Raw genomic sequence first — 26542 nt, 5'->3', positions numbered from 1 at the left:
TCCCATATTATTATCGCTACTTCTTAATTAGAGCTGGGTGAATATAGCAAAGAAAGTTAATTATAACTATTCTTCAAAAGGGTATTCACACCCCTTTTTATTCATTATGGCTATGTGTACACTTGGAGCTAAAAATGCTAAAAATAGTAATGTACCTAGGATAGCACATGCAGTGTCGAGTGGTGGCATGGGTTACCCCATGTACAAACCTGCCCACATCCTGTAGATATATACTTGGGACAACTTTCCCATGCCACTGATTGCTGCTGCCCATCCTGCCATAGGCTACACTACTGTTTTTAGCATTCCAGTCTGATGAGAGCTAATGCAAGTATGTCTATACAAGTTAGGAATCACACTCCCAGCTCCAAATGTAGACATAGCCTTGGTGTGAAAATCACCCCTATGCATCACAAGTCCTATTTTAAGGGTTTAAAGGGAACTTGAGTGGTGCATAAGTCTTTGGCTGGCCCTCTGCACACATTTGAATTTCATTTTATTCTCATGTTTCAGGTGAGTACATTTTTATTTATATGGAGAGACTAATAAATAGCAAATACTTATACTGATGAGTTCCCAAACCTGCTATAGAATAAAGTTTGCTTGTATAGACTATTTCTCAAACAGTTGTGATTAATAAACCCATACAATTACATCACAATCTGTTCATGGATAAAAAGAATTAAATTCATCTGATAAATTGTACGTAGTGAACAATTTGGCCAGCTTTATTGTTAATGTAACAGGTTAAATATAAAGACAAAAGCAGCAGTATTTTTATTAAGCGGTCTGAGTGCACAGTTGGCTCATGATGTGTGTTAATAGCATCTCCATAAAAATGCTGGGTCAAATTCTGGGCTTTGTGCCAAATGTTCCGCTCAGTTTCACCCCCACAACACAATGTCAGTGGTGTAACTGGAAGCAGAATTTTGCCCGTTTTGGTGAAGCATTATAAAGAATTTGAAGAAATGTAGGGCCCGATTCTCCATTGCTTACACCTTGTGTAGTCATCGATACCTGAGCAAAGTACGTGAGAATATTACCAAATCAACTGCTATGACTGAGTTAGTTGAGATAGAGAGATAAAGCTGCGTGTTGGCAGTATATTGAGGACACTGCAATCTATGTCTTCCCATAAAGGGCCTGATTCAAAGCCCATTCAAGTCAATTGACTCCTAATGGTTCCAGTGGCTTTGGATCAGGCACTGACCTCCCTAAATATGGAGCAAGAGGAGTGACAAGGTACATTTCTGATGAACCCCATGTGGGAATCCCTGAGGGAGCTGGTAAACACTACATCTTTACAGGGAATGCCTGGCCTGCAAGAGATATTAACTCGAGTTCTATTAAATTCCCGAAGAAAAAGAATGGTGGGGGAGGAATCACAGGTAGCTGTGTAAAAGTTGCCTCATTTCTATTGACCTGTAAGAGCTTAGTACCTCTAAATATTGACCACATTTATTTAGGTGTCAAAATAAGGATTTAGGCAACCAAATGTGAACATTTTGTAGATTTTCTTCACCCATCAAAAGAAGCAGAACTTTAAGCAACATCACAAGTGGTACCCAGACCAAAAAACAACTTGACCACAGTCAAAATGCCCTGAGGACTCCAGATAGTACTTGAGATTGCCTGTTCACAACAATGGGAGATTTCAAATAAGGTGATACAGGTACTGATTATTGGCATTGAGAGCGGGGTTTTTGAGCAAAGATTTAACAACTGATTCTTTAAAAGATGACTGCAGGTTAGTTGGTTTTATAGGCATGCCTTTGTTTAATAAAAACAGCACAGTAATGTTGTGCCTGTTAGCTCACTTGAGCGCAGATTGTTGCATTTAATTGATTCTTGCTACTTTCCTCCCTTGAACTAGTTGTGGGAGTGTTCCCAGGGGTTTAGCAGATTCATCTTTTGTGAAAGTTAGTAGGAAAATGTTTTCTGAAATTCAGATAAAATTATGTGCCTTGCTTCATCTATGCCTACCAGTTTACTGATATATACTTAAAGAACTCGAGAAAATGTGTCACACAGCAGTAGTGAAATGGATCTCTGTGTCATAGCTCCCACAGAGAGGAGCTCCACAGTAGTCATTAGTAGTACAGAAAACATCAAAGATAACAACTGAGATCTGAACCACTTGCTGCAAGAGGGAATCAAAGCCCAATGGCTCTACCACTGCTGGCTATTTCAACACAAAGCAGACAGTTTTAAGAAAACAGTCAGTAAGCATTAATATAGTATGATAAGTGGCAGTGAACCATCTGGGTATTAAAGGCAATTCCCGCCTTATGAGTAGGACTGTGGGTTTCTCGTGGATGTAGGAGATTTTCATTTTTCATAAAAGGTCATGATTTTTGTCACCTGCAGTTATGCTGTTACTAGTGACTACTCTGGACACAGTGAGGGCAATGCAAACCAATCTAAAATTGATCAATCCACTCCAAGGAGATGTGATTTGGGACCCCAGGCTCAGAGCACAGTGAAGTCAGCTAGTGTGAAACCATACCACATCTTCTCTCCTCTCTCCCATATGCAGATAGTGATTCTTTCATGACCATACCTGAAAGATGAGCACATCCTATTGCATCTGTGTTTCTAACAGGTTTCAGAGTGGTAGCCATGTTAGTCTGTATCAGCAAAAAGAACAAGGAGTACTTGTGGCACCTTAGAGACTCACAAATTTTTCTGAGCATAAGCTTTCGTGGGCTAAAGCCCACTTCATCAGATGCATGCAGTGGAAAATACAGTAGGAAGATTTATATAGATATATACACAGAGAACATGAAAAAATGGGGGTTGCCACCAACTCTAATGAGATTAATTGATTAAGGTGGGATATTATCAGCAGGAGAAAAATAATATTTTGTAGTGATAATCAAGATGGCCCATTTCAAACAGTTGACAAGAAGGTGTGAGTTACTGTTTCAAAGTGGACCAGATCAAGCCACTCTAACAAATGTCAGCAGGGTGCACGTGAACAGTTAGACCACAACAGGTTAGCACAGGGTAGATTCACACTCCAGCTTCCTGTGGGCTAATTGTTCATATATACAAATCCTTAGTTACAAAGGCTTGCGCTTAGCAAGTGCTGTGTAGAGAGTAGGTGGACTGTAAGAATAGAAAGATAGAATTGGAAGATGGTATAAATGCAAATAAGTATCCTTGGAGTAGAGAGTCAATTGTCTAGATGAGACATCAGCACCCTCAGGAATAATTGACAAGAGCAAAGGGCTCTTTGCACTCCAGAGAGAGCTGTGGTACACAGCTGTTCATGCTATTTTTATCTTTATTTGTACTGTGGTAGCATCTAGAGACACAACAGACATCAGGGCCCTATTGTGTTAGGTGCTGTAAAACAGATCTTATAGTATGAGAGAGTCCTTGCCTGAAGAGTTTACACTTTAAATAGAGACAGGAAGATAAATATTATCCCCATTGGAAACTGAGGCATAGAGGGATTAAGAGACTTGGAAGGGTTGCACAATAATTCTGTGGTTAAACCAGGAATTGAGTCCAGATCTCTTAAATCCCAGTCGAGTACCTTCATCACAAGACTATACTTCCCCTGACACCCATATGCTTTGGTGGAGTTTTAAAAAATAAATAAATAAATCACCACATACAAGAATCCTTTTAGAGGTAACTTTTCATGAGCCCAATATTTTTTAGCAAAATATAAAGAAAAATAAAATAAACAGCTAACCCCTTCCATACCCACTATTCCTATTTCAATAATTATTAAAACGATACAATGAATGATCCCCAAAATATATTTTTCTCCACCCTGAAAGCCAAAGCTAATACCAGATAATAAGAATCCAATGTGTGTCTTATTGTTAGCTGTCTCAGTAAAAGCCATTCCATTTGCCCTCCAATCATTTATTTAATCACAGTTTTGAGAAAATTGCACATAGCTCGTTCCATTGAAACATGTTATACTGGCTTGTTAATTATGTCACATATAACACAATAGGCCAAATTTTTGAAAGAGATAACAGGTAGATAATTTTTCCCTCTGAATTTTACTGAATAAATGTAATGCCTAATCATTACTTGTGTATATAAAGGGGTTATACACCCTTCCCCCCCTTTGGGCCATACTTAGTCACCACAGTTGCTCACTGGTGTAAAAGATATCCGAGTATGGCCCTTCTCTCTTTTGCCCTCTATTTTATTATTTTCAGAGGGCCTGATTCTGCCATTCTTATAAGAATACAATTCCATGATTTGTCCTAAGGCTAGAAGTCAGGCAGACCATGGGTGCAAAGAACTCAGTAAATAGTGAGTCTGCAAACCAGCTACCTCTTTGTGCCTATCTTAATTGGCCAAAGGTTCACCCAATTATCACTTGATATTAGTCACGCAGTCTGTATGGGCCTGAGTCTGCCATACTTAGTCACAATAGGACTAGAACTGGTGGGGAATTTTTTGATGAAACTTTTTTTCATCAGAAAATACTATTTTGTCAAATCTGAAACTTCTTGCAGGGATGTACCAGTTTTGATGAAACGTTCATTAGGAAAGGTGTCTCAGATCCAGGATGAAATTTTTGGTCAAAATGAGAGAGAGAGAGAGAGACAGAGACAGATAGACATACTGACCAGGGACTTGAAGATGGGTTTCACACATCCTGGCTGAGTGCCTTAACCACAGGGCTATTGGCTATTCTAGGGGGCTCCCATTCTGGTTCTTTGCAAGCAATTTTGAAAGGTCAGAGTTTCATTCTGTTGCTCTGAATTGGACCATTTTTGAAATCTCAGAAAGTTTCATGAGACTGGAAAACTGTTTCCCACCCAGCTCTAAATGGGACTGATCTAAAACCCATTGAGGTCAATGGAAAGGCTCCCATTGACTACAGTGGGCTTTGGTTTGGGCCCAATATTGTTGTCTTTATAAATGGTCTTACACTTCTAAAATGTATTTTTCTTCATCTTAAAATAACTGAATACTGTTCTGTTGCCATATTGCACCTTTGCTGCTGAGAAAGATAATGACATTTTGCATTATGTACTGACCACAGTCCACATGAATAACTCTTGTTGACATCAGTGAGAGTTGCATACACACATCTGGACTGCTCATGCTGCTCCGCTACCCAGCTGAGTGGAACAGTTAAAGTGAAATTAACAAAATGTGAAGTGCTATCAAGTTTGTTAATTTCACTCTGCCTCTTCTGCTCCACCCGCACCAACCCTGCTGCTTGCTCTGCCCATTAGCTTGGATGCAGGGAAGGCACACAGAGAAATTAAAGTTTGTTAGTTTCACTTGAAACTGCACCACTAATATGGTGAGAGAGATATGGTAAGACAGCAGGGGCCTGAGAGAAGCAGGGTTGTGAATGTAAATAAGAGGGAACAAGGGATTAGGAAGGAGGAGGGACAAACAAGTCTGAAAGGAGAGTAAACTAGGGAATGAGCTGGGGGGCAAAGAAATCAGCTACAGTATTAAGTGCTGAGGGAATCAGCCAGAGACTAGGAGAGTAATCAAGGGGAAAAAAGAGACGGGAAAAAGAAATAAGATAGAAACAAACTGAAAAGGGCAGGAGCTAAGAGATAGAGCTACTGCAATAATAATAATTAATTTTATAGGAGAGGACCAAAAACAAAGGGAAAATGCACAATAAAAAAGGAAGAGACAAAATAAATGTCTGTGATGAATGCTTTTGGGAAAAGGTGTGAATAATGGAAGAGCCAGTGTGCATGGGAGAAAGAGAAGGGGTGGTGAGAGGGAGGGAAAGAGTAATGAATGTTCAGATGGCTTAAATTAAAAAAAGAAAAACACAGTACTAGACTAGTTTTATTTAAATAGTGTATTATCAATTTACATGATCTTTGACACCGGGTGAAATACTTAACTAATTTAAAAGAAAATAAATTTTCTCAACTGTGGGCAGAACCTGAGCAAGATAGCTTTCTTTCCACTCAAAGCCTGTGGGGGATGATTAGAAAGAAGCAAAAAATAAAGGCTTCAGAGGTTTTAATAGTTTTTTGGTGTGCCTGTTATTCTGGCATTTACTGGCATTTTTGAAGGGATTTATTTCTTATTTTATTTTCACTATGCCTAGAATAGACTTGAAGCAATTTTTAATTTTAAAGCTAGATTCTTCTGTCCTCCAATACTTACCAAGGGTTAAAAGACGCACTTTGAAATGGCCAAGATAACAAACCATGAAAAATAAGAGTAAATATTCTGCATCTCAGGATTTATTACACAATTATACAGCTTGAGGCATTAGGAAAAACATTGTGAATAGCAGTGATTGCGCATGCTGGTGAGCAGATCTCAAGAAGCCTACCTATTTGACACACCCTGTGTTTGTACAGCATAAAACACAAACTACAACCTTAATGAGTTCTGAACATTATAGGTATGGGTTAAACTATGGGCCACCTTGGTTCCCATTAGCTAGAAAATACCTTTAACAAGGGTGAGGGAGTGGAAGAGAGCTTGTTTGTTGCTAGTAATCCCTATGGAAAGCCTAGGCACCAACTTCCTTGGCGCAGGTGGGTGCCTGCACCCCGCGCCCCTTTCCCCACCCCTGGCCCCGCCCCATCCCTGCCCCTGGCCCCGGCCCCATTCCAACCCCACCCCAAAGTCCCTGCCCTAACTCCGCCCCCACCTTGCCCCTATTGGATCCCTTCCCCAAGTCCCCGCCCCATCCCCACCTCTTCCCCCAGTGTTATCCCTCCTCCCCCCTTCCTCCCTGCCCCGCGAATCAGCTGTTTCATGGCACAAGCGCTGGGAGGGAAGGGGGAGAAGCAGGAGGAGGCAGAGGTGGAGCAGAGGCAGAGATGAGCTGAAGCAGGGGGGCAGGGCAATGGGGAGCTACTGGTGGGTGCTGAGCACCCACCAATTTTTTTCCCTGGAGTCGGCGCCTATGATGGAAAGGGAATGGGGAAGCTCTCTATAACTGTAGCTTGGAGAATGGCACCATTCTCTTAGGCTTGCCTGCACTAGGGAAAAGGCATGTTCTTAACACAAGTTAACTAACTCAAGATACAATCCTAATGAAGACACAACTCCCCCACAGTTTTTAACTCAGCCTTGGTACCTTATGTGAAAACTACAAATTGCCTTGTCTCTATTAGGATTTCACCTTGTATTAACTGACTATAGTAATTAAGAACAAACCTATTTTTCCTAATGAAGATGAGGCCTTAGGGACTTCGTCACCACCTTTTTCCTGCATTGGCCATGACAGGACATTGGAGTGCATTATGTCATGTCATGCCCAGGACGTTGGGAGTCACCTTAAATTAAAACACGATATTCCGTAGTTGAGTCACATAACTATGAGCTTTGTTAATCATGTCTTCCTTGCATATCTATCCACATAGCACAAACAATAAACTCCCTAAGGATGGCCTGAACATATACTGCATTGTGTGTAATGTCTGGGATGGATTCGCCAGGTCACCACCTTCTTTGGTTGGACTCAGGATACTACACTTCACAGAAAAGAAAAAAAAGGAAACAAACAAACACATGGAGGGGGATGTCACCTCTGTAGTAGGTTTGCTTTTCATTGTCTCACTTCCAGGTGCTTGTTGGTAGATACAAAAATACAAAGGCATAAACCAATCATAGCCATACTGACAACTCCCAGTGCCCCAAAACAATTACTACTTATCTTTGCGTATGGGAACACTACAGTGGAAATGTGTGTGTGCTTGTGACAGGTCAGAGAGGCTGAGGCTGGTCACTCCCACGTCAGAATATGCCTTACATTGATTCTTACTAAACACTATCAACATTTATGCAGTGGTTTTTAACAACCTGGAATTTTTAGCATTCACTTGGATTGAATAGGTGTCACCTAATTCAATCAAAAATACAGTATCTACTTAGAAATACATGCAAAGCTGCAAAAGCTGTGAAACTGTTTTATGAGAGCAGGAGAGGGAGGGGTGAGCACTTTTGGGTGTATTGGTTTTTATTTTGGCCCCCAGAAAAAATCTGAAGAACTACTGTATATGGGAGCAAAATATATCTCTAAGAATTATACACTTGTAAGAAAATAAATTAAAAAATCATTCAATATTCCCCAGTCTTGATCCTTTCCCCAAATCATGTATGAGAAAACTTAGTTGTGAGTGTCACTGTTCAAGTTTCAGAGTAGCAGCCGTGTTAGTCTGTATCCGCAAAAAGAACAGAAGTACTTGTGGCACCTTAGAGACTAACAAATTTATTAGAGCATAAGCTTTCGTGGACTACAGCCCACTTCTTCGGATGCATATAGAATGGAATAAGTATTGAGGAGATATATATACACACTCTCTTTATGTGTGTATTTATATCTCCTCAATATTTATTCCACTCTATATGCATCCGAAGAAGTGGGCTGTAGTCCACGGAAGCTTATGCTCTAATACATTTGTTAGTCTCTAAGGTGCCACAAGTACTACTGTTCAAGTGTTCTTCTTGACTTCTCTTTCCTTAGAAAGTGTGTCCTCTTTCCTCAGAATGACAGCCAAGCCTGACTTGAAGAAGAGCTCTGTGGAGTTCAAAAGCTTGTCTCTTTCACCAACAAAAGCTGGTCCCATAAGAGAGATTACCTCAGCCACCTTATCTCTCTCATATTGTGGGACCAACATGGCTAGAACTACACTGTCTACTAGCTCTCCACCTTGTGCCTGTCTAATGGAGACATTGTGGCTTTTCTCCCTGAGATCATCTGGCATTTTCTCCCTTCTAGCAAGATCTGGCCTCATATTCTGAAAATAAATTGCACCAAGCATTTTGGCTCACGTTGATTTTAATCTCAGCCTCAGTGGATTAGATGAAAATGAAACAGATTTGTGTATCACAAGACGGGGACAATGGTTCTCTCTTCTCCTTTTAAAAAGATTGGTTACTGTGACCTTATAAACCAGAGGTCATTTTAACCCATTAGGCTCCCCACCCTGAATGAGAATACAGTTTGTTTGGGAATATCTTCCTTCTCCCACAACAAACAAGGTAATTAATAAAAAAGAGGCATGTTCCCACTTGAGCTGTGGGATGAGTGTGATGTGTAATCCATGGAGAGCTTTCAAGTCACCTGTGACACATCTTCGTGTGAAATTCACACAGTCTTTCTCCAGTCTGAGATGGTAAGGATTAGTGTGAAACTCAAACATCAAATTAACATATCATCCTCAACAGTGGGAAAGCTAATATATGTGTACGCTCTAGCACAGTGGCTCTCAGTCTTTCCAGACTACAGTACCCCTTTCGGGAGTCTGATTTGTCTTGCGTAGCCCCAAGTTTCACCTCACTTAAAAACTACTTGCTTACAAAATCAGACATACAAATACAAAAGTGACACTGCACACCATTACTGAAAAATGGCTTCCTTTCTCATGTTTACCATATCATTATAAAATAAGTCAATTGGAGTATAAATATTGTACTTACATTTTAGTATACAGTATATAGAGCAGTATAGACAAGTCATTGTCTGTATGACATTTTAGTTTGTACTGACTTTGCCAGTGCTTTTTATGTAGCCTGTTGTAAAACTAGGCAAATATCTAGATGAGTTGTTGTACCCCCTGGAAGACATCTGCATACCCTCAGGGGTACATACCCCTGGTTGAGAACCACTGCTCTAGCATAAAGATCTGGATAATCACAAAGGGCTAGTCCAGTATTTCTTAACGACCGGTCCCTGAAAGCTCCCTGACACAGTTTAGGAAGGCAGCAAGTCGGTCCCTGGTATTAAAAAGGTTGATAAATGCAGGGCTAGACCAGGTCTGTAAGTACAGCCCAGAGTAAGGAGCAGTGCAGAGTCTAAGCTCCCCCTATACACACCCAGAAGGCACTGAGAGCAGAGCTATACTCTACCCTAGCCTTTTATATTTGTACCTCTCTCCTGCTTCACAGTTTGGTGAAAAGAGTAAAGGGGATGTGAGCCTGCCTCCTTCCTACCCTTTGCCTATGGAGTGTCCCTGCCCTTCCCTGAGCTCAAACACTGCAATTCTACATAGCCCTTGCAAAGGCTTTGCAAGGCAGAGAAAGCTCTTTGTTCTCTCCCATGCAAGGGCGAGGCAGCATCTGAGCCCGTTCCTGCTCCCATGTAAGTCAATGGCAAAACTCCCATTCGTTTTAGCAGGAGTAGGCCTAGTAGCATTTTATTACAAGAAGTGCAAGTGTGTGGCCCCTGTTTGTTGTACTCACAGCATGCATGGTTCTTTTCTGGAGTGGGCGTGCAACTTAACTCTGCTGTAATGGGGTGGCACTTTGGATCAGACTTCTAAAGTTTGTTGTATACAATCTATAGTCTGAAGTGATCTCAGTATAGCCTGATGGACATTTTGACTCAAGAGGAAGCGAGACAGAATGACAGACGATCTCAGTTAGTAAAGGGAAAGGATGGAGATTTCATGAGTAACTCTCACTTGAGTTCTGGTAAAATTCATCCCTGTGCAGTGAGGCCAACATGAGGCCTAAACCATGTAAGTCCTGTATAAGCCCAGTTTTGTTCTGGTCTTTCCACATGAGGGTGAATTTTACCCTTTCATGCACATATAATTCAAAATAGTATGAATGTAGCTAGACTACATTATCATCATGCATAGTTTTGCTTTGCTTTAGATCTTTTTGGCACCGATTATGCCTCCCTCTTTTTCTTTCTTTTTTTTTATAGTAGCCAATTCTGATTTTCTTCTTCCTCACAAATGGAAATTCTAATTAATGTAAAATAGACAGAATTTATCTTGCTGCTGACTCAAATGATGCAGTCTTCTGAAGTTTGAAATATCAAGTCTACCTATGTTATGTGTTGCAACCAGTTTTATGTGTCATTTTTGCAGATAAACAAAAATCAATTTGCATTATCTGATGTTCAGACCTATGCTCATTGCTTTAACTTAGTAAACTTAAATGAATGTTACACAGCTGGAAGACAATCCAGTTATAATAAAATAATTATAAACAACAATGCACAAATATGTTTTTATTCTTTGAGTTAAATGAAATGGAAAAGCTACAGACTGTGGGAACATGCTATTCTATGATAGATGGATAAATAGATTATGTAAAGGCATTGGAACTTTGTTGCTCAATTCAAAATATTTTCATTTAGCCAGCAAAGGCAAGAGTCAGAATGAAAGGATAATTTCCCCGCTTCTGTTGCTATGAGAAGTCTATATAATTAAACCAACATCCCAAATTATAGATAGGTAGATAGATAGATAGAGTATTTGAAGAGTGCCATATATTGTTCATTAACCTGAGAGTTCAATAAAGTTGTTCCGCATATGTGACGTTGTGCAGTCTATATGGTTTTATAAAAACTTGATAAGAAGTCAATATAATGTAACTGGGATAGTTTTAGAGAAAATACGGTAATAAGTGAATGTAACGTAACTGGGATATGCTTCATGCAAAAGGTCTCTTGTAAGGTATCATTACAAAGCTTATAATCTACTGAGTATGATCATCTGATTTGTATAAATGTACCACTCTTGTATCTAAAACTAGAAATATAAAATGTAACTCTGAGGGCCTATTGTAATTGTGTAAAGTGTGGACCATTAATGATGGTTTGGAATCTTGATGACTCCCATTGTCTGCAGATGGCTGTATTTACCTGTGAGTCTTCCTGTATATGTGTGTGCTGGCAAGTGAGTAATGAAGTCTTGCAGTGACATGTGATCATGTCACCTGAACTGGAATCCATCTTTAACCTGGTGCTTTTCCAGTGTGGGGGGGTGGAAACCCAGAGGGACAAAGGGTTCCAGCCTTATGCAAAAGATATATAAAGGGGGGAAGAGAACAGAGAGAGAGAGGAGCCATCATGAAGAATCCCCTAGCTATCACCTGAGCTGCAACAAGAGCTGTACCAGGGGAAAGAATTGTGCCCAGGCCTGGAAGGTGTCCAGTCTGAGAAAAAACTTACTGAAGCATCGCTGAGGGTGAGATTATCTGTATTCAGTTTGAGTAGGCATAGATTTGCGCATTTTATTTTATTTTGCTTGGTGACTTACTTTGTTCTGTCTGTTACTACTTTGAACCACTTAAATCCTACTGTCTGTATTTAATAAAATCACTTTCTATTTAGTAATTCACTCAGAGTATGTATTAATACCTGGGGGAGCAAACAACTGTGCATATCTCTCTATCAGTGTTATAGAGGGCGAACAATTTATGAGTTTGCCCTGCATAAGCTTTATGCAGGGTAAAACGGATTTATCTGGGTTTAGACCCCATTGGGAGTTGGGCATCTGAGTGCTAAAGACAAGCACACTACTGTGAGCTGTTTTCAGGTAAACTTGCAGCTTTGGGACAAGTGATTCAGACCCTGGATCTGTGTCTGGAGCCAGACAGGAGTGTCTGGCTCAGCAAGACAGGGTGCTGGAGTCCTGAGCTGGCAGGGAAAACAGAAGCAGGGGTAGTCTTTGCACACCGGGTGGCAGCTCCCAAGGGGGTTTCTGTGATCCAACCCGTCACAGCATGGCAAATGGCTTTTTGTTAGCAGCTGTTAACACCTATCATGTCTCCTGACCCCATCTACAGAAGGGTGGTAGAGCTCAACATCCAGATCCGTGCTGGTATTGTAAAGTCAAGCTTTTCAGAAATACAATGAACATGACATTTTCCACAGGAAATTTCTGGAGCTTCTATATTTTCCCTGTTGAGAACATATATTTTATCAAGAATGCATTATACACTGTAGTCTGTTTTTTCTCAGGAGATTCTGCAGATGACAATTTCAAGACTGAAGACAGAATTCCATTCCTTGGCTTGTCTACATCTTAGCCCATGGTGTTCCGCAGAAGACTGCTTGCATTCTACATCTCACCAATCTGTGTCTCACTAACTCATTCCACACTTAAAATGTAGTGGAATACTTAGAGACCTAGAAGAAAGCAGTCCTGGACTTTTATTTTCTACTCTGCCATGGGCTCATGGAATGTTCTTATACAAGTCACTAAAACTCCCTGTGCTTGAGTTTTTTTATCTGTACAGTGCAATGTTAGGATGCTTTTATAACTAAGGCTATGATTTTATCACACAGGTCACACAAATCACAGAATCTTTGACTTCCAGAGACCTCCGTGACTTCAGGCCATGATGGCTGGGAACTGCAGGCTCCCACCTCCACCTGTGGCAGCTGGGCCCTTCGAGCTCTGAGCCACCATTGGTGGTGGAGGTACCCTGCAGCTCCTGGCCCCGCTGGATGCAGCAAGGGTAGCCCCCAGCTTTCAGCCGCCGTGGGTGGCGGGGTACCTGCGAGCTGCGGGTGGCAGGGGACCCTGGAGCCCTGAGCCCCCCCGGGTAGTGGGGGCCATTGGAGCTTCCAGCTAGAGCCCTGCAGCTGCCCAGTGGCTCCCCATTTTGTCATGTATATTTTTAGTACAACTCAAGGACAGGTCACGGGCTTCCGTGAATTTTTCTTTATTGCCCATTACCTGACTTTTACTGAAAATATCCGTGACAAAATCCTAGCCTTATCTATAACGAATGGAAGTTAGTTTGGGCTGGAAAGTTTTGTATAAATGAAATTTATTATTACTACAGCTGGAAAAAGAACATAGAACGGCAACAAAAATGATTAAGGGTATGTGTGACATTATCCAGGGTACAATCTGAACTGTTGAACAGCTACGTCCCTTCAGTTCTCCGACTGGGGTGCCTTTTACACTGCTTCACTGTGAGAGCCAGGGCCAGCTCCAGGGTTTTTGCCGCCCCAAGCAGCAAAAAAAAAAAAAAAAAAAAAAAAAAAAAAAGCCGCGATCGCGATCAGCTCTACCGCCGCCGCTTCAGTCTTTGGCGGCAATTTGGCGGCTGGTCCTTCGCTCCGAGGGGGAGTGAGGGACTTGCTGCCGAAGAGCCAGACGTGCCGCCCCGGGAACCTGCTTGCTGGGCTGGTGCCTGGAGCCGGCCCTGGTGAAAGCAACCACTCCTGGTGTACCCACACAGAGGCCCAGCAGGTAAATTACTCCCAGCTATGCTACATGAGCGCTACTGTCAGCCACCCTTGAATTACACTTCAGAGCAACACCAGTAAACTCCCAGCTCCAGACATTCCCCCAGAAATGTGAATCTTGTACTGCCCAGCCTTCTCTTGGACAATACAATTTCATTTAAAGTCCGTCATTTTATTAATAGAAAATAATATGCACGAATCCTGTTATCTCAAACGGAGTTTCCCAAACACTACAATCACAACACACACTGATTTAGATAACACAATAAAACAAGTTTATTAATTACAAAAAGATAGATTTGAAGTGGTTACAAGCATTGAGGCATAAAAGTCAGAATTGCTTGCCAGTAAATAAGTGGTAAAAAGCAACTAATACGTAACTTAACAAGTTAGAGTGAATTCAAAGCAAAACTGAATTCTCTCACCACATGTTTTATTAGTCTCACTGGCTGAATCTTTCAGTCAGGATTTCTCCCCAGTTCAATGATGCTTCCTTTGTCCCTCAAGTGTCATAAGTAGAAATGAATGGATACATGATTTGAGGTGTCAGTTCCCAATTCTTTAGTTTTCTTTTTCTTTTAAAATCACCTCCAGCTGAGGTTCAGGATACAGAAGGTCTGGGGGGATGGGAACCTCCAGCTATTTATATGCCAAAATGTAGATTTCTTGCTCACACCCTTTTTTTCTTCTGAAGAACGGCCACTTAACTAGGTGATAGTCCATTTGATTTTGTTGACCCCTGGCTGAGGCATCAGTTTGCCTTTTGTCTTTGAGGAACTGGTTTGTGCCTGCTTTTCTAAACTTGGAACATGTCTCTGTGATGTTATACAGTAGAATCTTATAACTTTACGTACAATGTCACCACACATATTTTATGAGGACAATAATGATCAGCAAATTCTGAGTTTTAAAATGATACCTCACAAGACATACTTTGTATAAAATGCATCATAGTCTTAGGTGAACATAAGGGTACAGACTGTCATAGTGAGGTAATATCTTTTATTAGACCAAGTTCTGTTGGTGAGAGAGACAAGCTTTCAAGGTTACACAGAGCTCTCCTCCAGGTCTGGGAAAATGATAGTGACACTGAGTTAGTTTCCCAGACCTGAAGAAGAACTCTGTGAAAGCTCAAAAGCATCTCTCTTTCACCAACAGAACTTGGTCCAATAAAAGTTATTACCTCACCCAGCTTGTCTCTTCAGTGTATGTACGTCATATTTACACCATTTGAGAATTGACTCCTTGTCTTTACTGCCACCTTCTGGTTCTTGTATCTCAGAATGAGACAGCTGCTTCTCCTGTGGAAAATGTAGAAGTGAGTTAGAAGGGAAACATTGCTCCACCCAGGTCATAAAAGGGGCCAGTACATTCAACACAAACAATAAGCAAAGGAATTCCCAAATAAGAACAAAATGGATCATATTAAAACTCATTCCAGTAGTTGATGTACCATTTAAATGATTATAATTGTCGTCATCATCATAACTTTTCTTACTATTATTTGTATCCAGTAGTGCCTGGGGCCCCAGTCAGAGATAGGGGCACCATTCTGCTTGATGCATAAGAAAAGGACAGTCCCTGTCCCAAAGAACTTACAATCTAAAGGCTGGATCCAATGCTCATAGATATCAATGGAGTCTTTCCATTGACTGTGTTAGAGCAGGACCTTAGTAAGTCCCATTAAAGCCTTACATTGAAGTCTAAAATGGAGCTGAAGTGATGCATAGGGTCGTGTAATGTGTCCTTTGCTGTGGAGGGGAGGTGGGGGTGCAACGTTCAGCCAGGATGGCGCATCTTTAAAATTGTTTCCCCACCTGTGAAATGTCTTTCCTTCTATACTTTGTCTGTCTTGTATATATAGATTGTAAGGTCATTGAGGCAGGGACTGTCTCTTACTGTGTCTAAGTATAGTGCCTACCATGACAGGGAACTAGACCAAGCTGCTCTTTTATGGTCTCTAGGAGTTATTGTGACACTAATTATACAATAATTAATAACTGTCTCAATAAATGATTGCTTTGAATTGGCCCATCTGCACATTTGTCTTTTACAGACATTAAAAATGTTGTTGGCTGTTCTTCAATAAGTTACTTTGTCCATTTCTAATATTTGCCAGACTTGCTTGCACTGTTTATGGAAGGAGAGGGACTGGTATGATATCCCCCTGAACAGAACACAAAAGATATCACAGCAAGTGAATGAGGATCTAATATTTTTTCTTTTGTCCCTGTAGTATCTTCTCTTACTAAGTGGGAAGCCTAGAGGTGATGAAATAGTTATCTATTATAATTGCATGTCATAATTTTGGAGCCGGATCTTAGATCCAGTTCCAGAAATGTTCAGTACATGGACATGACCACCAACTATGATCCAGGGCAAGTGATTGTTCTTGGAAGTCTGAACAATAAAATGTCCATTTTTAATCTATATGGCAAAGTATATCTGGGTGTTGTCCTAAATAATATTTTATACAGATTTTCAGTGATCTCTGAATGCAATTGGACTGCATTCCACAAAATGTGAAGCTAGTCTTCTTCCTCAAGATTAATCTAAAGAACCATTTTCCCCACGTATTTGAATTTAAGTTCTCCTTCTAATCACTCTAAAGCACTGACTCTCTGCCAGCCCTTTTATTTCCCTTATTCTAAAAAGCATATCCTCTAATTCAGTGGGTTCTCTCAAAAGATGTGGTTTGAATTGACAGGATATTGCAAAGCGGCTTAGTTCAAAATATAAACTAGAGAGAAACCTTTTAAGTCAAACATAGTAATGAGTGTTTCAAATAAAATGTATGTTCCCCTTTGGAATAACTGGATCAGATCCAACAGGCCCTCACCTCATGTTTTGCCAGTGTGACAGTTCATTTAGATGGAAGGGGACAATCTAAATATTTAATGATGAATTACAGAACAAATCCTATAGAAGGACATTCTTTCATTTTCCTTCGTGAATTAAATGGTGCTCAAACTGTTTTTGTAGTAAATCTCAAGTTATGCATATAGTTTTTACAACATAACTGAAGTAACCTCTTGTTAAGCTGGATGTGTCTGTGTTTGGACATTTCAGCTGGTCTGGCAATTGTTGGGATGAGACGCCCTCACTGTCCTGTGTCCTCCCTGTGTGTACCCCGATCCAGTCCAGTTGTACTCCAGTGCTTTTCCATACTGTGCCCCTGAACTTTCCTCCTGTTTCCTGGGAAGTTCCCTGCCTGATCTCTGGGCCTTGAAATCTATAAATCTATGTATTCCCCTAGCCGGTGGGAAATTCAAAGACCTCATTTACATTTTGAACACTTATAAAATGTAAGAGTATTTTGATCCAGGGTTTTGGTTCAGGCTCATCTGTAATAAAATACAATAAAATAATAATAACTAATAATAATTAATGATAAATACACTGTACCATGTCATTACTATGGCTCACAGGCTTGTTAGAATTTTAATACTGAGAACCTAACATCACTGTAGTTTACACTTAACAATAGTTCGAAGATTAAACTGGTACAAAATTAGTATGGGATTTGCCCCTCCCCTTATATTATCTCCTAATTTGAAACAAAATTGGCATTTGAAAAGCATTGGGTGTTTCCTCACTACAGAAATCAATAGCTCCAAAGTACTATTTTACAGTCCTCTTATTCTTATAAATAAACACAATAGTTTCAATGAACAGGCTCTTCCCATTACACAATTACATTTGCTGTTATGGCTTGAGACCCATTGAAAGGGAAATGGATGTTTGTATTCTGTAGGCATTGACACAGTTAACTTCAATAGTGCGCAATCTCTTGAAAGACAAGTGGCTTTCAAACCCTGCTGTGAATCCCGCAGTGACATATCTCCGAAAATTGTTTACTGTTAGTGGGTTCCAAAACATAGAGATTTTCATAAGGACTGACAGATGTTATCGTTTTCGGTCACTGCTAAAAGAAGTGGACCAATACGTCTCCGTAATCTGAGTCAGAGGACAAACTCCCTTAGAAAATGAGATTAATGTCCACCCTATTGAGGGGTGTATGTGTGTATAAGAGGTACAACTTGATGCAGCCAACTTTTCTCTTGTACACTATGCTGTCTGTGGCATTGGTGTCTGTAGTATTTACAAAAATGGAAATTTTAATTTAGTATATTTAATTTTTTACAAAAAGAACTAGTATTAATACTGCTCCTGTTCAGCTCTCCCTCTCTGCTCTTACAGTGCCTGAGCCATAGTCTTTTGAAGTCAGTGACTTCAATATGCTTTGGTTCAGGCCCATATTGCTTTACAGCATGCTACTTGGAATGTGAGGTTAGAAAAACCTGTTGGGCCAGTTTCTTAAAAGGACCTTTACCCAGACTTTTTTGCAAGCAAATGTAATTTTCATCCTTTAAAATGCAACCACATTTTTTGTCCCTGCAGTTCACGGCTGGTAGAGCTCCTGAAATACCTGATTTGTGCACACGGTTGCGTCCTTAGCCATTTCTGTAATCAGATTTGTGCCCACATCTAATTGTGACTGCAAAATTAGGCATGCATGATTTTGGCAGCTGTAAACTGAGCCGGCAAAACAGGATGTTATCCTTTAACAATCTGGTCCTTTGCAGCATGTGATTTAGCCACTTACAAAGGAGTTGTAGCAGGAGGATAATACAGTGTTTGTTGCATCCTTGTATGGTATTTGTCACTATAAAACTAAAAGTGGGCCATAAAGGCACAGGGCCAGATCCTGACCCTGATATATCCTTCCTTTCCCCCTCCCCCTAAGTGTGGCAGCAAACCACTCCATTTTATAATTCCTCCAGCATACAGGAATCCCCTGGGTAGCACACAGCCAGCAGAGAGTATATGTATCCAGGGTAGGAGAGAAGATCTTTTCCTGTGCTGATCCTGTAGAGAAAAGGCACTAGACTAGACCAAGGACAATTTGATTTTGAACCAGTTCCACTGAGTTGAGATGCTGGGGCCTCAGAGGCTACTCTAGCCCCTTCTTGACTTCAGTGAGGTTGCAGCAAATAGCAAAGCAGAATTTGGTCTACTAGGTATGTTTCTCTGCATCACACAATATTCTGCAGAGTGCAGATAGTTCAAGAAGTGTAACTGTTTCCAAAGTTACGCTGGCAAGAATCCCATTTATTTCAAATTGAGGATGGATGTCTGTTTTATAAAGATACAAAAGCAATACCTGTTTGTAATACATATCATTGTCATTCCCTGTTTGCAAGGCCATTGCAAATGATTTGAGAAGAGAAAGGTAGCCATAAAGGCAGTGTTTTATTTGTGTTTGTCCAAGAAACAGTACAGGAAGTTTGCATGTAAGGCTTCACACTTCACAATTTTTAATTCATGGTATTTGGTACCAAAATTTTTGCCTTTTCAAGCACCCTTCTCCCCTACCTCATTAGTTTTGATTTAATAGCTATTTTCACATAGAAAATATAGGAAAATGTGATTTCATTTTTTTGATATGAAAGCAATTTTTGCTTAAAAAATAGGCCTGTTTGTATTCTAACACAGGTCTGTGTTTTCTCAAGAACTGGACCATTTTAACTAGAGATGAGAAAATTTCCTTTTACGATAACGCACCAATAATAAATAAGGGGCAGAGAGCTTCAGCTGGTGTTAATCCATTTGGTGTTAATCAGTTTATATCAACTGAGAATCTCTCCCTATAACAGGGATGGCCAAACTCACTGAACCTCCAAGTCACATATGACAATCTTCAGAAGTTTGAGAGCTGGTGCATACCTGGCATACGCTCGGGGCGTCAGCCCTGTGGGGTCGGGGGGTCTCGGGGCTTCAGTGGTAGCAGGGTTGAAGCCCCAAACCTCGACAGGTACTTCCCAGGGGGCTAAAGCCCTGAGACACTCCTCCCTGTTGGGCAGAAGCCTCTAGTCCCACCACCACACCTCAGGTCAGAAGCCCAGAGCTCCCCCAAACAGTCTGGTAGGTGGAGAATGGGGGGCGGGGCTCTGCGTGTCGCACTTTAACTGTAAAAGAGCTGCATGCAGCTCATGGCCACAGGTTGGCCACCCCTGCCCTATAACATCAAAATCATCTTTTCATTTATTATTTGTTTTCTGACTTTAAAAAAAAGTGGAGACAAATTCCTTTGATTAATATAATCATTTTTTATAAAATAGCATTTCTGTGCATGGTAGTGAAAGAAGAAACACTAATCTATGGGAAAACTTGTTTGAAAAGTTTGTCTGACAGGGCAAATGAGTTCATGTGGAGAATGTGCTTGGTCTTTTCATTTGCACAGGAAAGGGAACTGGAAGCAAAGTACAGTTTTACCAGATGAATCAGGCATGTTGGGGAGGTTGCTGCTGATGTCCCTCCAGTTAATGAGGGGAAATAACGTATTAACAAGATAGTATCTCCATTTCTGCATAAACCATATTTTAAATCGCCTTAGAGAGCAATGAGCTGCATCTGGCACCATCAGGTCAGTCCATAAACTATTTTAAAAGAGTAGAAGTCAATTCATCATTACTTTGCCCCCCCCCCCCCAATATGTTTCTTGAAAAAACTCACCATCACTATAAGAGAGCCAAATGCCATTTATAGACCTGCTTTATTTAATTAGGTTTTACTGTGTTACTTAATTCCAGCATATAGCATTAAATACATTTTAACAATCCCTTAGCTGCAGTTATTTCATGCACCTTTTAAAAGCTCAATGTATACCCAACCTCACCACCTTCCCCTGTAGGAAAATTCACCTTCAATGACAATAAACACCAATATAATTATGATTTTTGTCTCCTGTTGCAATTAAAAGAGAACATTTTATCTGTTGGAAAAGTCATGTTTTCCAAGAACCCAATTGCCTCTGCTGGATTGGGCTAAGGGACAGAAAATTCCCATGTGGTTTTCTTTGTGACACTTTCTGCTGAATCATCCTGTTGAGGTTTCGTGGTTTGTCCTGCTGGGGAATAATCTGCAGGGCCAGCCTCCAAACTGGGTGAATCCTGGGGGATCAGCAGAAGGCGTCCATAAGGAACCGTGTGCCGCTGAGCCAGATCAATGTTCCCAGCAGCCCCATCTCCAGCTATCTAGGCTTTTCTAGGCAGTGATAGCTGTGGGGACCTCCCTTTAAAGCAGGAATCTCCACTGGAGCAACCCCAGCCTTCCCATTTCTGCCCCAGACTACCCACTCTCCAACTTCCCCATTCACAGATCGCCAGTCTCATGGAACACCCTCCACGTAGTCTGGGGGAAGAGGGTTCACTACCATGGACATGACTAGTCCCACTTGCCACACAGGAGAAATATGACTGCAGTCCTTGAATTGAGAGTTCCCTACATATGCAAATCACAGGAGCATAATTGGACCTTTTGGTTTTTAAGTGTCTTGGTAATACCTGTCATAATGAAAGGCTTAACGTGGATCTAATCTACCAGAGCTAGTGAGTAATGAATTTTGTCTTTCTGTCTTTTTACAAATTGCCTGTAAACAGTTTAAGATTTTCTGTTCATTTATTTGCAGGGCCAGCCCACAACATTTTGGCACCTGAGGCGGGGAGCTCAAATGAGGCCCCCATGCCCCCTTGCTTGGGCCAAAACTTTGAAAGGTCTCAATTCTGCCTTCTTCCTATTCTACTCCTCTCATGGTACTGCTCTGCTACCTACCCCAATAAAGGAGAACTAACAACTTAAAATGCCTTGTTCAAAAATTTTAAGTAACACTTAACTTTCAAACGCCTGAACAGCAAATGTAACTTTTCTTGTCTGCATAGGAAACACTGGCATTTTTATCTGTTTGAATAATCAAAGTGGTGCTTTCCATGCCTTCTTGGTTGCAAAGATTTGAACTGCTTCCTGAAGGTCCACAGTCTGGGCCAGCTCATGCTCTATTGAGATGGTTGCAAGGCCAACCAGCCTCTCCTGTGTCATTGTGGAGTGTAGATGTGTTTTTATTAACTTCAGCTTGGAGAAGCTGTGTTCTCCACTGGCAACTGTTACAGGAATTGTTAGAAGTATGCGCAAAGCAACAAAAGCATTTGGAAAGAGGGTGATCATCTTATTTGTGCACATATATTCCAGAACAGCCTATGGAGTTGATCCTGCTGAAATGTGTCTTGAAAGGGCTTTCAGTTCATCACCTAAATCACTCGCATCAATATTACGCATGTCATCATGTGTCAACACTGTTTCTAGTGCCCTGCATTGCTGGTGTAGGTCTTCTTCAGGTATAGTGAGGAGTTTTGGAATATCATACAACATCCCAAATTTACTGCTGTGTTCCTTGAGCTGCATGAAACGTTCTTCAACTGACTGTATTGCACAATCTAGCACCTGGTTAAAGAATTCAACTTCGAATTGTTGATTTGGGTTTCTTATAGGATTATCCCATGCCTCGTAATCAAAATGTCTTCTTCTTCAGTGACTCTTGTATTCTTGAATGGATGGGAAAATAGCTTCAGTGTGAAGTTCCTCTGCCAACTTCTGTGCATTCTTCAGAACGTTTTGAAATCCCTCGTCTGACCGGTAAGACTGTAGGTATGACTTTGCTTTGTCCAGTAGTTCCATTGTTCCAGATATATCAAGGTCAACACCTTGGAGTTGCTTGCTTGCAACATTTATTTCAAACAGTATGTCATGCCACAACACTAAGCCACACAGAAATTTGAAGTTATGTATGTTTCTGTTGATTCCATTTCCCTTTGCCACTGTTCTCCCACGAACAGTTCCTGTCATAGCATTATCCTCCAATTGCAACTATGCATCATGTATCTTCACAATTTGTTGTTTGATAGGCTTTATCGCCTCCACTCGACTTTCCCATCATGTGGCACTCAGTGGTTTCAGTGTCAGAGAGGATGTTGCCAGATGTTGCTTCAAAATTTGCCATCGATGAGTTGATGCAGAGAAAAATACATAGATGCTTTGAATTACATTAAAAAATTCAGCAGCCTCACTAGAAGCTGATGTTGCATCATTGGCCACCAAGTTCAATGAATGAGAACTGCATGGGACAAAAAAAGCTCGAGGATTTAACTCTCGGATCCGTGTCTGCACTCCTCTGTTCTTTCTCTCATGTTGGCACCATTATCGTAGCCCTGACCTCTCATGTCAGCTATCACAATTCCTGTATCTTCCAGCTTTTTAAGAAGCACATTTGTCATACCAGCTCCTGTAGTATTATCAATGTGAATAAATTCTAGAAAATGCTCTCTGACAGTCACCATTGCAGAGACATTTTCACTAGGTTCTGTTGTTGTTACAAAATGCACCATTAAAGTCATTTGTTCTGTAAGGCTGATGTCAGGTGTGCAGTCCAAAATAACAGAGTAATAGCTTGCTGACTTCAGATCTGCCACAATCTTCTGTTTGAATTTTGTTGCCAGTAACTGTATGATCTCATTTTGAATTGTATTTCCAAGGTAGTGGTGTGTTTACATTTCTTGGGTGGTGACTCTTCTTAGATGCTCCTGGAGTAGAGCATCAAACTCAGCCATCAGCTCCACAATTTTAAGGAAGTTTCCATTGTTTGGCACATACAGCTGATCTGAAGTGCCACGCAGTGCTAGGTTTGGGGTAGCAAGCATTCTCACAATGGCAATGAGCCTTTTCAGAACATTTTGCCAGTAAAGAGACTCTGATGCAATCTTCTCTTGATGCTGATCATCTATGGTGGCCTTTAACCTTAGTCTCATCTCAAGCTCTTTCCACCAATGGAATGCTCTCTGGTGCTTTGCTGCCTTCTCATGGCATGCCAGATTTCTAGCCAGATTTTTCTAGTCCTTTGTTCCTGTAGAACCCAATGTGATTGGAACATTAGACTGGAAGAGTTTACAACAAAAACAGTATGCAGCATTCTGGATTTTTATGTACATAAGCCATGGCCTCTCTACTTTGTCACCATTGGGGATTTCACGCCAGTAATGTGTTGGATGGAAACTTCTATTTTCATTGTTTTGGGGGAACATGAAGTTTTCACTTGCTGTGGCCCATGCAGTACAAGGAAGTCCCTCAGGCTACTGCTCAAGTGGGTCCACAGTCCTTGATCATCTAGATTTAAGGAACTAAACTCAGCAGCAGCTGTTTCTTGTGCCTCCACCATATTCGTCTCTGATCTACACTTTTCTTCAGGAATGTGCATGATTACATCCATTTGAGATGGAGATATGGATGCTGCACTCTGACTAACTGGAAGATCAGGCATCTCCTCACCACTCACATCCTCACTGGGGCCGGAAGGCTCACCGTGAACATTTGTGTCTATGTATCTCAGGAGAGCTCCTTCCTGTTTAGCTAGAAAAGCTTCCTTTGCTTTATTTCTTTTTCTGAATGCTGCCCCAGAGGGGCATTTTCTTCTTTCACTCATGACTGCTGTTCTGTGCCAGCTATAGTGGTTCTCAACACTCAATTAAAGGGGACAAATAAGCAGGATGGTAGCAGGGCCTGAGTGAGGGAAGATATCAGCGTCTTAAGGGCCTAACTGGCTCTTACTACTTCAGTTGACTGCCTGTCCTCCTGAAGTGGATTCAGGGAAGCAGCAGGAAACAGGAAGCTCCCTGAGAAGCTGGTGTTAATCAGTCCAGGCTCCTGGGGGTGCTAGAGAGGTACATAATAGGCTCCCTCCTCCTCTCTCTCCCTGCAGCTCCTGCTGCTTTCTGCTATTCCCTCTCACCTTTTCTCCTGCCTGCCTGTTATGTCTCTTGTGTCCTCCTTCCTCCAGCACAGCACTCCACCACCTCTGTGCATCTAGAGCAGGGAGAATACATATGCACCAGCAGCAGACACAATTTTCTACACTCTGGGTCCTAGTGGCGCCCTCCCACAGTCTGGCACCTGAGGCAGCTGCCTCAGTTCGCCTCATGGTAAAGCCAGCCCTTTTATTTATTATTCAAAATTATTTTCTCTGTTATATCTGCAGCTAAATCTTGGTCTGGAAATCATTCACGAATAGCTGGAGCGCATTCTCTGTTAACCATTCAAGGTGTCTTGGTTAATTTTTACAGGACACGTAAGTCACATAGTTTCGTCAGAGTTACTGCACTGTGTGTTTCTTGACACACACCCAGACAACCTAAAAAGTGTGTGGCTCCTCTCATATGACAAAGACCCCCAGCATATGATGGTAGATATAACTTAGACTTTCAAAAATAAAATCCCTAACAAGAGGTTTTTCTGGAGAGGTAGAGGTATGTCACTGTTAGAAACTGATCAAAAGGTAGAAAACAAAGAGTAAGTAATAGATGTTCAATTTTCAACATTAAAGGGGGTTAATAGCTGGTTGCTCCTAGTATACATAGTAGGAGTGGTGTTATTTAATGTAATTATCAATGATTTGGATGAGGTGATGAAAATGTTCATAGGACACCATCTAAAGAGAACGGGAGTACTTGTGGCACCTCAGAGACTAACAAATTTATTTGAGCATAAGCTTTTGTGGGCTACAGCCCACTTCTTCGGATGCTGTAGCCCACGAAAGCTTATGCTTAAATAAGGTGCCACAATTACTCCTGTTCTTTTTGCGGATACAGACTAACACGGCTGCTACTCTGGAACCTGTCATCTAAAGAGAGAACTGTAGAAACTTCAGAAGAAACAAGTAAGGTTAGGAAATTGAGCAATACAGTAGTTTGATATAGACAAGTAAAAGGAAAGAACTATTTGGGCTTCTCACACACACATTGATGATTTCTAAAGTAACTGTAACCAGTCAGGGAAAAGATCTAGAAGACACAATTCAAATAATAAACTGATGATGAGTAGACTGATCTAGTATGGCAGTTTTTATTTTCCAGTATGTTTACCTTCACAATTTTTGAAATGCTGAAGTTTGGAACGTAACATGCTGCCCTGATATAGATCAGTGTTTGCAATGAGTGATGCAAATTCTCAAAACTGTACTTGATTTATGGCTAAACCCTATCATTTCACACACACACAATTCATGATGAGAGCAATACATGGGCTATTAAATTGTACAGAACAAAATGTATATGAAATTTCATGGGACATTTGCTATGTTCTCACGGCATGAATTCTATAAAAGATTTATTTCACAAAGAACATTCAATGTTGGCAAGTGCCACCACTTTGCTCCTCATCCCTGATCATTTGGTTTTTAGGTACCCTTGGCCAAATAGTATCCCTTAGATCCTCATGTAGGAGTTAGCCTTCAGGTGAAATTTTCTTCCTTATATGCAAAACTGGGGATCAGTCAGAGACTTTTAGGTGACATGGTCAATGCCACCTATCTCCAAAGATTCAGGCTCTGATTATGACGCTTCTGGAGTTTTATAAGGCAGAGCTGTTTAATTTTTTTACAATTCTGTACTTTCTAATAATCTCTTTTTCTGGGACACTCCTAAGCATATAGCCATGAACTCTCTGCATTAGGGTCAATAATGTGATCATTTCCCCTTTTCTGCTTGAGAATCCCTGGCTGCAGCACAGCCAGCTTCTAAAGAAAGTCCGGACTGATGTAATTGTCTTCTTCATTCCCCCACGGGGAGGATTTTATTGCTATGATGAGCCTCCTTCAATGGCCCAAGAAGATAGAGTCCAGCAGATCAAACAGATCCTACATCATGCGCATGACAGTGCAAAAAATGTGCTAAGCTGCCAGGTCTAATTTATACCATCACAGAAATGTACTTATCAAAACAATCATTAAATGAATACAATTAATAT

The sequence above is a fragment of the Malaclemys terrapin genome, chromosome 2 (genome assembly GCF_027887155.1).
Source record: "Malaclemys terrapin pileata isolate rMalTer1 chromosome 2, rMalTer1.hap1, whole genome shotgun sequence".
NCBI classification, from domain to species: domain Eukaryota; kingdom Metazoa; phylum Chordata; order Testudines; family Emydidae; genus Malaclemys; species Malaclemys terrapin.
Note: the sequence above shows the minus strand (reverse complement) of the source record.